This window comes from Micropterus salmoides, unplaced genomic scaffold, assembly GCF_014851395.1.
Source record: "Micropterus salmoides isolate LMB-PRFRI ecotype aquatic unplaced genomic scaffold, ASM1485139v1 Ms_hic_scaffold_12, whole genome shotgun sequence".
Classification (NCBI taxonomy): Eukaryota; Metazoa; Chordata; class Actinopteri; order Centrarchiformes; family Centrarchidae; genus Micropterus; species Micropterus salmoides.
Genome location: NW_024040263.1, coordinates 18674064 through 18684239, shown reverse-complemented (window position 1 = coordinate 18684239; position 10176 = coordinate 18674064).

The window sequence follows — 10176 nt, the reverse complement described above, 5'->3', positions numbered from 1 at the left end:
GTGACAGTGGTCCAGAAAGCAGGATACTTATACAGAGCACAACAGAACTGATATGACGGCTGGAGTGGTGCCACCTCAGCACCCCATACCTCTGCTGTCCATCTCTCTGAGTGAGGTAGATGAGTTGTAGAGTTTGATTGCCACAGGAAGAAATTATTTCCTGTGGCATTCTGTGGTTCATCTGGGTGGTAACAGTCTGCTGCTGAAAGTGCTCCTGTGCCTGACCATCATGGAGACGGTGAGAGTCACTGTGCATGATGTACTGTAGTTTATGCAGCACCACCACCAAAGTATCAAGCTCCACCAAGCTTCCAAAAGCTAATGAGCTTTGTGAAGAACTTCAGCATGGTCCTGCAGACATTGAATGACCTGAGCCTCTGCAGAAAGTACAGTTTGCTCTGGCCCTGCTTATACACAGCCTCAGAGTTCTTAGCCCAGCCTATTGTTCACGTGGGCTCCGAAGTACTTCCCTGGATGGACATATAGGTACAGAGGGTAATTTCTTCCTGCTGAAGTCCACCACCAACTCCTCATCTTGACACTGTTAAGCTGCAGGTGGTTTGGCCCACACCACTCAATGAAGGGCGCAAGACCTGGCTACTTCCCGGTTCGGGCCGGTGATCTGATTGGTGCAGCGTCTGGAAACCTCCTCCAATCATCTACTGCCTTCCAGATCATCCCCAGTTTAAAAAGCTGCCTCCTTGTTGAACTTGGCAGTTGTGATTTTGCTCTTGATCAACGTTTGTATTGTGGTAAAAGTGTTAACTTCTGTAGGAGCTTCAGTTCACTGATTTAAGTGTACCTGTGTTACCTTACTCTGTGATCTGTGGTAAGGAAATTGGGCAGGGATCTAATTGGGGTTAACTGACACCAACTTGACACCTGTAGTTTCATTTTATGTTAGACACACTAGGTTTAGAGGGTGCTGCTCATTTTGTATTTTGATTATTGATGATGGCTCAGAGAGAGTTTTGTATAATTTGATTTCGAAATAGCAAATGGCTCTCATTTTGATAAATGGAGTGACCTCTTTACGTTGTATTTATTTGTTTGAGTTAGCAGCATCCACCAGCCCTTTTTCTGTTCTTTTGTAAACCCTGCAAATAACTTACCAAAAACATTGTGGTTCATGTTGCTTCCCTTTTCCCCACGAGCCGGGTCGCAACTGTGTGTGTGTGTGTGCGTGTATAAATAATCAATCATACTTGTTATTGTTGTGAGGGGAAAAGAGATCTTGACTCCAATGTTGCACTGGCATGATTTGTTTCCTGCAGAGAACGTGAGACAGGAAAGTGACTTCTGTTGCAATGAAATGGTTCAATTGATTCTAAAATTACTAAACATGTGATTTGCTAGCTTAAAGTGGATTTAGTTTTATGTTACTCTTTAACTTGAGGGAAGCAACGTTCAGTATAATATTTTAAAAAACTTGCCAAACAAAGTTTTGATATTTTGTAAATTGGTAAATTTCAGTACTTTGAAAGTTGGAGGATTTGGAAGATGAGTCACTAACAAGTTGTCTTAATATGTTTTTTAATAACCATAAAAATTTGTTTAGGCTTACTTATGGAAAATATGTTACTCAAGATACTGCCAGCTTAATGGGCTTTGATAGTAAAAATGGCACTGAGAAACTCACCATTTTTGACATACAGCAGACAGAGCAACATGAGTATCCATCCCTAGGTTTGTTTTCTGGCCACTTATTGAGTGAAAGTCTAGTGTTGGCTCACTTTATATTTCTCGTCTCCCAACATCTGGAAAAAAACATTGGACTTTCTTTGGCTTGCAAAATGTTTGACATTCTTCACCAGCCACTGATTTTCTTGCTTAATGCTACATCTCTTTGGCATATCACACTGGGCTTTTAGCCTGGCATAAAGTTAGCTAACCTAGCTATGCTTGGGGCAGCTTCACCTGGTTTTATAACTATTACACTTTTTGATTCAACATTGTTTAATATGAATCTAACAACCAGAATATCTGCTCACCTCAGCCCCAATGCCAGCAAGTTACCACTAGCCCCAGTATTCCCTCTCATGTAAGTTAAAAGCAGTCTTTTATTCAGGTCACGGAGGAAAGCATAAGTTTCTCAAAAGAATTATTAACCAACAAAACACTAACCTGAAGATCTTTTCAGAATCATCAGACATACTGTATAAAAACTTCAGTCTGCTGCACAATAAAGAAGAGTTTCAACCTGTTTCCCATATCTGACAGTTTCCTATCCAGTTAACTTGGGAAACAGTTAAAAATATATTTTTTATCATGCATCTGACTGATAAAAACTTTCAGAACAGTCTTTTTAAATAACCTTGGCATTTTTAAAGCATAGCCAGTTAATTAACTTTTAGAGAAACACATGGTTACCTCTTTGACTCCAATGTCTGCTAATATAAATTAGCTTACATCTTCATAGACATTGAAATGACTAGTTTCATTTCCCACCTACAGTATTGACTTTGAATTAAATCCTGTCTAATACCAAACCTTATCTGGGTTCCTTGAGGACATTTTATCAAATAACTTTTAATCCAAACCATTCTGCTTCACAGCGGATCTCTGGCTCTGTTTCATGGCCAGTTAGATAATTTAGAGAAGAAAAATGCTGCAGTTCCTGCAGGATACATGTGGACAATGTGTGGCCACATTAGATTATTAAACACATAAATACGACTAATTTAATTTTGTGCCAAATCCTAGATTTTATTGGGCTGAATGCAAGTCCAGTAAGTTCAATAAGCACAAATCTGTAGAAGTAAACCTTAAGTTGGATTTGATATAATAACACAAAGATGAGTCAGTAAACAATGATGAACTCATTTAATTTCACATTTAGGATCACTGGAAATTATTTGGATCAAGATTTGCTCTCTGCTCTGTTTTGTTTAGTTTCTACTAAAGTAAGCAACTCTTTTCTATCATCATTATCGGCCTATTTTACATGGAGGCCATGCTCTGCATTAGCAATATCTGTCTTTATGCAACAGAGGGCACTATTTTAACACACTAAAATGTGTTGCCAGTCTGAAAAACAAAGAATGAACAGGACAGACATAATAAATTTAACTGTTTCCAGGATATACTTGAAGTCCTGGGTTGCAGCTGGTGACAAAGGTTGACTGAGCTTTTTTCAGTTTTAGCTCCCAGACTTTGGATTGAGAGTAGACAGGCTGTTACAGGTCTGTAACATCTTTTTAGTCCCTTCTACAACATTCTTTTAGAAGAAAGGTATTGTGAATATTGTAACTAATATGTTTCTTGTGATATACCTTTCCATATTTGTAATTTTATATATTTCTCTATTTTTATAAAATGTTATCCTACCGTGTCTGATGATCTCATGGATCTCATCATCATTTTTATGATTTCATTGTCCCATTATTTATTATTACTTATTATTTAAATTGTTTTCTTTTCTCTTTTTCCCTGTAAAAACTGTGCATTCAGCAAAAGCACTATGCAAAAACGTGTTTTTAGAAATATATACAGTATAATATAATGTTTTTATTTAAAAATAAGAAAAATTAGATAACATTAAAAAAAGAATAAAAGACAAAGAAGAGAACACGTTATTGATGGGGGGCGGGGTAATGTTGTAGCATAAGAAACATAAAGATAAAAACGGACTTCCGACAGAAATAGAACTGCACCATAATCAAAATTTAATAAAGATAAATATACACCCATATGAATGATTAAATAGAGAAGAGAGTGAAGAGTAGAAGTAGGAAAATCTATGCAAGAAATCGAAATAAGAAAGCCATTTTAGGATATAGGAAAATAGACTAGTAAACAGTAGCGTAGGGTACGACGTATAAAATGACATATCTAGTACAATAAGATAATGTGTGTAGTGTCAATTGTTCTTGGATTTGGTCATTTCTTTGACCATGTGTATCTATATAAAATTTAAAAATATAAATCTTTTCCCATTACTTATAAGAGGACTATAAAATCACTGAAAAAAATTAATGTTCTACAAGGACCACGTAAAGCCATAGCAGCAGCATCCACCAGTCTGCAGGTGTCGATTTCTTGGGCGGCAGTCGTCAAATCTCAAAGTTTTGGGATGGAAATTATTATTGACCAATCGCGGTTAGGCTTCAGACTTTAACAGCCAATCACATTCCAGAAATGTGTTGCAGGCGTCGCCCCCCTAAAAAAAGAGTGCGGCGGTGCGGTGCATCCTCCCCGGCCGGCGAGAGTTCGGTTGAGAGGGTGTTGGATGGTGGGGGAGTACCACTGATGAGAGAGCGGACGAAAGAAGAAGGGACTATTTTAGCACGCATTGGATGATTAAAACATTTACCTTGTTGGATACCGATAAACACCTGGGCCGGGTTTCTTCATCTACTGTGTGTGGTGAGTTCAGCAGAAAAGCCGTTTCAGTGAGGATGTTAGCAACAGTAACCGTTAGCTAGCGGATTATTGTGCCATGACTTTTCAATGATGGGGGACCATCAGCTCTGCTAATGTTAGCCGGCGCCGCGGAGCCAACGTGCTGTTTATATTAGTCAGATATAGTCTTAAACTAGTATTTTGTTGCAGGTATCTGTTTTAGAAGTTGAGTCTTTATGAGCTAACGTGAAACGGTGTGGTCATTGTCCGCTTGCTTTTATCCCCACCCAGACAGACGTCTTTGAGCCACCCACACCCATGATGGGAGGCTGCTCAGTTCATCCCTAAAACTCTCATTTGCATAGAAATCAGACTCTTTATGAATTGTTGTTCATCTTCTGATTGCTTAAAGTAACAGTCGCGCCACTATAGACCTCTCCAGTTGTGGTTAGTTGGTTAATCGGAGCTGTTGAGTCCTGGCAGGCATCTTTTCGAGCGGGTGTGATGTGAGGCTCAGCACGCCAACTTTAAGCTAACGTTAGCAGGCTAACCTAGCTCATGCAGCTGTTTGGCCCAGCCGGGCTATATCAGTCCACGCTAGCTAATTGCAATATCTTGACTCTCCCTTGTTGAAATGTCCTACCGTATGTGCGGTGTGCTGTACACTCCCGTGGTATGGAGCTGAATTAGGGGATAAAAGTTGCTGTTTTCCATCTCAGAGTGAGGGGATGCAGTGAGTAGCCAGCAGCCACACTGACCCCCCCCCCCCCCCAATCCCATCCCATCCCATCCCATCCCTTGACCTGACCCAGATTCTTTTCTAACCAGCGCCTGGTTTAAGCATGGGACTTGATTGTAGGTTAAATATCTCTGAGCAATCATCAGCTGATGTTGTCTTAGATTAATAAAAAGCAAGCTGGAGAGGTTCTTCTTGATTGTGCATCAGCTGTTGGAGAGCATCATGCCATGTTTTTACAAAGTTACTCTGTTCTGTCTGTTTTCTGCTCAGTTTGTGGATATGTATTATTTTATCATTTATATTGTAGTTGTATCCTCCTCCTGAATTACATAATCTTAAAGCCACTCTCCAGTCATTTCGTAGTATGTGTAGGACTTCAGGACTACTTGTCAATTAAATATGATTAATTTAATTGACAAGTAGTCCTTTTGGTCTATGAAAAAAGTTAAAACATGCCTGTCACCTAAAGCCCAAAAGATATTTTCAAATTAGGGCTGCATTTAACAGTCATTTTCATTGTCTATTTATCTGCAGATGATTTCCTTGATTAATCATTTTACCTATAAAATGTTATAAAATCTTAAAATGCCTAAAGCCAATTACAACATCTTCAATAGCTTGTTTTGTCCAGCCAACTGTTGAAACCGGTAATGTGTTCATTTACTATCAAAGACGACAAAGAAAAGCAGCAAGTCCTCACACCTGAGATGCTGAAACTAGGAAATCTTTGGAAATGCTGGCTTGAAAAATGACCTAATTAATCTATCATGCTGAAAAAATGTCTGCCAGCTGACAAATCGACTAATCGTTTCAGAGCCAATTATATGATTTAGAAGTGAATGCCTTGGTTTATGGTTCAAAAATGTTTTTATTACAAAACACAGACCGGGTTCCCTTGGCTACTGAAAAGGCTCAAATGGTGAAGTTACTGTACATGTGGGTTGGTTCTGCAGAGGGATGGAGGTGTAAAGGCTTGAACACCACACACACCAGTCTGTGTGGGACAAAAATATTGCCCTAAAGCAAAAGGAAAGACAGCAAATGCATCCAACTAAAAGACAGAACACAAATAACACACCTTGTATTTTTATTTGGTTTGAATTTCTTTCAATTTTCTTTCAATTTCTTTCACTTTGTTACAGTTTATAAGAAATGAGGATTCAGAAATCTATCTGTAAATACTGACTGTGACACTAGTCTTCTTCATACATCTAGTATATACGCACACAGGTACACAGAGATGGTCCGATGCTTTCAGATGGCCCACATTTTTCGACTAGTACATTAATACAAGGTTAGCCATCAAAAGTCCCTACTGATTTGTGACAGACAAACAGCAACCACCATGGATGAGTGATAAGCTGTGAAACTTTAATCAGACAGGCACTGAAATATACTTATTAAATCTACAAAGTCTAGAAATGATGGCATTTGCTATTGAAAGCCTAACTTCTCGTGGAAGAAATATATAGTTTTTGTTGATTGAGGGATTCCAATGCCTTAAAATGCAATTTGAGTTTTCTTGGACTCTGCATTTAGCAGCCATTAGAGAAGCTGCATTATCCTTAAAGCACTTTACCATCAGCTTCAACGTTCAGCTGTATTGATTGCAGCTTAGTTGAATCAATATCTGAAATCCTCAAAATCTTAGTCATGGTGCTACCATTCAACAGTTAGATCTAGTGGAGGTAGTTTGGTATTATAGTTGGTTGCAGAGCCGGCGTCAGACTGAGCTCAGCAGGGGTGCATTTATTTTCAATGGGTGGGCACTAGTGATGGGGAATTTTTTCAGATATTCTATAGGCCTAGGCCTAGTTATTATTGATGCTGTCTTTTCTGTAAGTGATTAGCCTGAAGTGATGCAAACCAACTCCTCCTAAACCGACCCTGAGCACCTCTTTAAACAAAGTTAACACTGCAAACGTAGTTTAACTGCTAGCTCACTGACATGAGACACATCTTAATTCTAGTTTGCTCTACCATAAGCGTTTACACTATGCTACTACTAAAAAAGCACCATGTAGGCTACCATTATCAATGGTAGCGGCGGGAGGGACGTTTCAGGACAACGGACAGCGCAAAATGGAAAAAAACGGAACTAGCCTTAATAGGCTAGCCTACTATATTGATAGTCTAATCACAACACAGCAAAACTAGAAAATAGTGAACTTTGACAGAAGGCTACATACTACCAGTTAGATAAATAAGATAACAACCCGGCCGCTTGTGAGCTGATAGGAACTTCTTGAAAATATTGAAGTCTGGCACGAAGCACTCCTGTGTTCTGAGAACACATATTTGAGAGTGGAGAACGAATTTTCTTAGGTTGCGGTAGAAGCACCAGATACCATGGCCAGTTGGAGTGCCGTCAACACAGTGGGCCTCAAGCGTTTTGTGATGTTTGGACAACGATGTTAGCGTCCGCGGATCCACAAACTAGCCAGTTGTGCCGAATTCTGCCTGCCTGCCTAGAATTGCATGCACCTCGCAGGTGGTAACGCTAATTCATGCTGAGAAAAGAGGTGGATGCATAATTCGGCAGAACAAGATGTTGTAGGTTACCTGCCGAGATTTGCATCCACCTCTTTTCTCCATGCAATTCTAGGCAGACACCTCTTATGGTCATTTTTAGACACTTTGCTGTGCACAGTGATCAAATGCTGAATCATAAGGAATGCTACTTACTACTTAGTATACTACTTAGTATAATAAAATATTAACAACTCTAAACGGTCATAAAATAAGCTACTTACAATTATTTATGACCACCGATGTACCCCACAAACAATACTATAGCATTTAAAAGCAGTTTTTGGAGGTGCATACAATTCTTGGCAGGCAGTCAGAATTCGGCACAACACCGGGCTGTCCTTATCTATCTGTATCTACAGTCATTTGAGATTCAGAGTTAGGTTTTATAGGTGTGGATGAAGCCGCTGGGGTATGGAACCATTTTCTAATGTCCACTTTGGAGTGTTTTGAGCTGCTTGCTTTGTTTAGATGTGCACTGCCGCCAGGAATCTCCTGCTAATTTCATGCATGTACCAAAGTGCGTTGGGAGGGGGAAAGCAGGGGGGTTTCCTCACAGAGCCACACTGAATTTTTTGTTAGCTTTTAGTTTTCAACTAATTAACTGTTTGTAAATGTATACATTTGTTGCTCAATGAAATGTAAATTAAATAAAAATTATATTGTTTTGTAATTTATTGTAATTCTATTTGGGGGGGCATAAAATACTTTAACGCCGACTCCGGTTGGATGATATGGTAATATGTACAGTGATATGATCATCAATGAGAGGTTTTTCTGAACCTGTTATATACCATGGTAGTGCTCACTTTAACGTCCCTGGTTGAATTTGGCTATTGTCAGTTTCACAACCCGTTTAAGACATTCTTGTCCGGTTATTTTACCTATTAACAATTTCGGAATTGTTTTTCCAGAAAATGTATTATATTGTGATAACAATCAATATAAAATTACATATATTGTGATATACGAGTACTATATTCTTGCATGTCTTCCACTCAGAAAGGGCTGTCTCTTAAATGCCAATGATTTAAATCAAAGCAAAGAGCCAGAGTCAAATATTATTTTTTTCAGTTGAATCACGAATCACAATTTAAAAAAAAAAACTTTTTTAAGCTGCATCATTATACATAGAACAACACACGATAACAGCATGGCGGGCTATACATTTCATAAACCTTGTTCTATCCCGAAATTTCCAATCTACTCCTCAAAACTAACTGTAATGGAAATAGATAAGGGAGATGGAAATGCAGGGCATCGCAAAGTCAGCTACACCGTTCTGTGTCACAGACTCTTCTCCCGACAGCGCTGTCTCACACAGGATTTTAAAACTGAACTGTGACCAGGACACATACTTATTATCTCTTTTCACTCTGCGGAAAAAAAATCAAATATTTTGCCTAATCCAGGCGACTCGCAGGCGACCTGGAAAATTCTCATTTAGGTACTGCTTTTTCACAGAAGACATTTTGGCATCTCGCAGTAGGAAAACCACAAGTGTAAATAATAAAATGAATGATAGCTGTTTCAGTTTCATGCTCCTCGTGTTGTGCATGTTGGCTCACTGTCATGACTTACTGGGATGCCCGGATGGAACAGAATTTAAGGGAAAGTCCTTGATAAACATGTTTTTCCCTTAATGAGCCATCGTTAATTTTATTGGTAACACCTGTGCTGTTCCTACTATGACAAGTCAAGATGTCTGCTGTGAAAATATGAAGGTATGAGCACCTGTGGCAGTGGAATATGTCATGGGAAAAAGTGCTTTAGGAGATTTATTTCTCTCCCCCACAAACAAGTGCGTAAATCCTATTCTTCAAATCACTAAATTAAGGAACTCATGACCTCACATTTTTGCTACAGTTGCTGCACTGAATATGGTGCAAAACACATTCACACACCCGCAACCTAAAATCTCCAATATTATAGGAATTATGTTCCATCGGGGCGACCAATCACATCTTTAGGGATAGAGATAATTATACATTGATCCTACGTGTCTAAAGCTTCATACTGATATTTACAGTTTAAACTAAGATGACACATTATGTGCCACAATTTAGTGGAACTGCTCTGCCAACAGCTGTCTTGTTGGCACAGCTTCACAGTGTTGGTCTGTAAAAAAAATACAATAAAGGACAAAAAAGAACGTCCAGTCATAAAATGAAGCACATGCAGAGGTTTTAGTGTGACTTGAGGCAAAAAACACTGTTCAAAGAAATGATTGACAGCGCATACAGGTGGTAACTTTAGATGGTCCTGAGTAACAAACTAATATCAATCCAGGATTTAAATTCTGACATACAGTGAACCTCTGCTAATTCATGCGCTTTGATAAGAACAAATCAATGAGGACATAAAACAGCGTGTCTGGCTTTGCAAAAGGAGGAGACAGAGAAACTCAGGGAACCTGTAGGTTACTAGAGTCAGTTGGCAACTCAACCAGAGTTTTACTAACTCACTTTTCACCAAAACTCCTTTCTGAGCTGAGCACATAAAACAACCTCCATGCTTGAGTCAAACAGTTAACTCACAGTTAGGGCTGCACGATTAATCTAATTGCA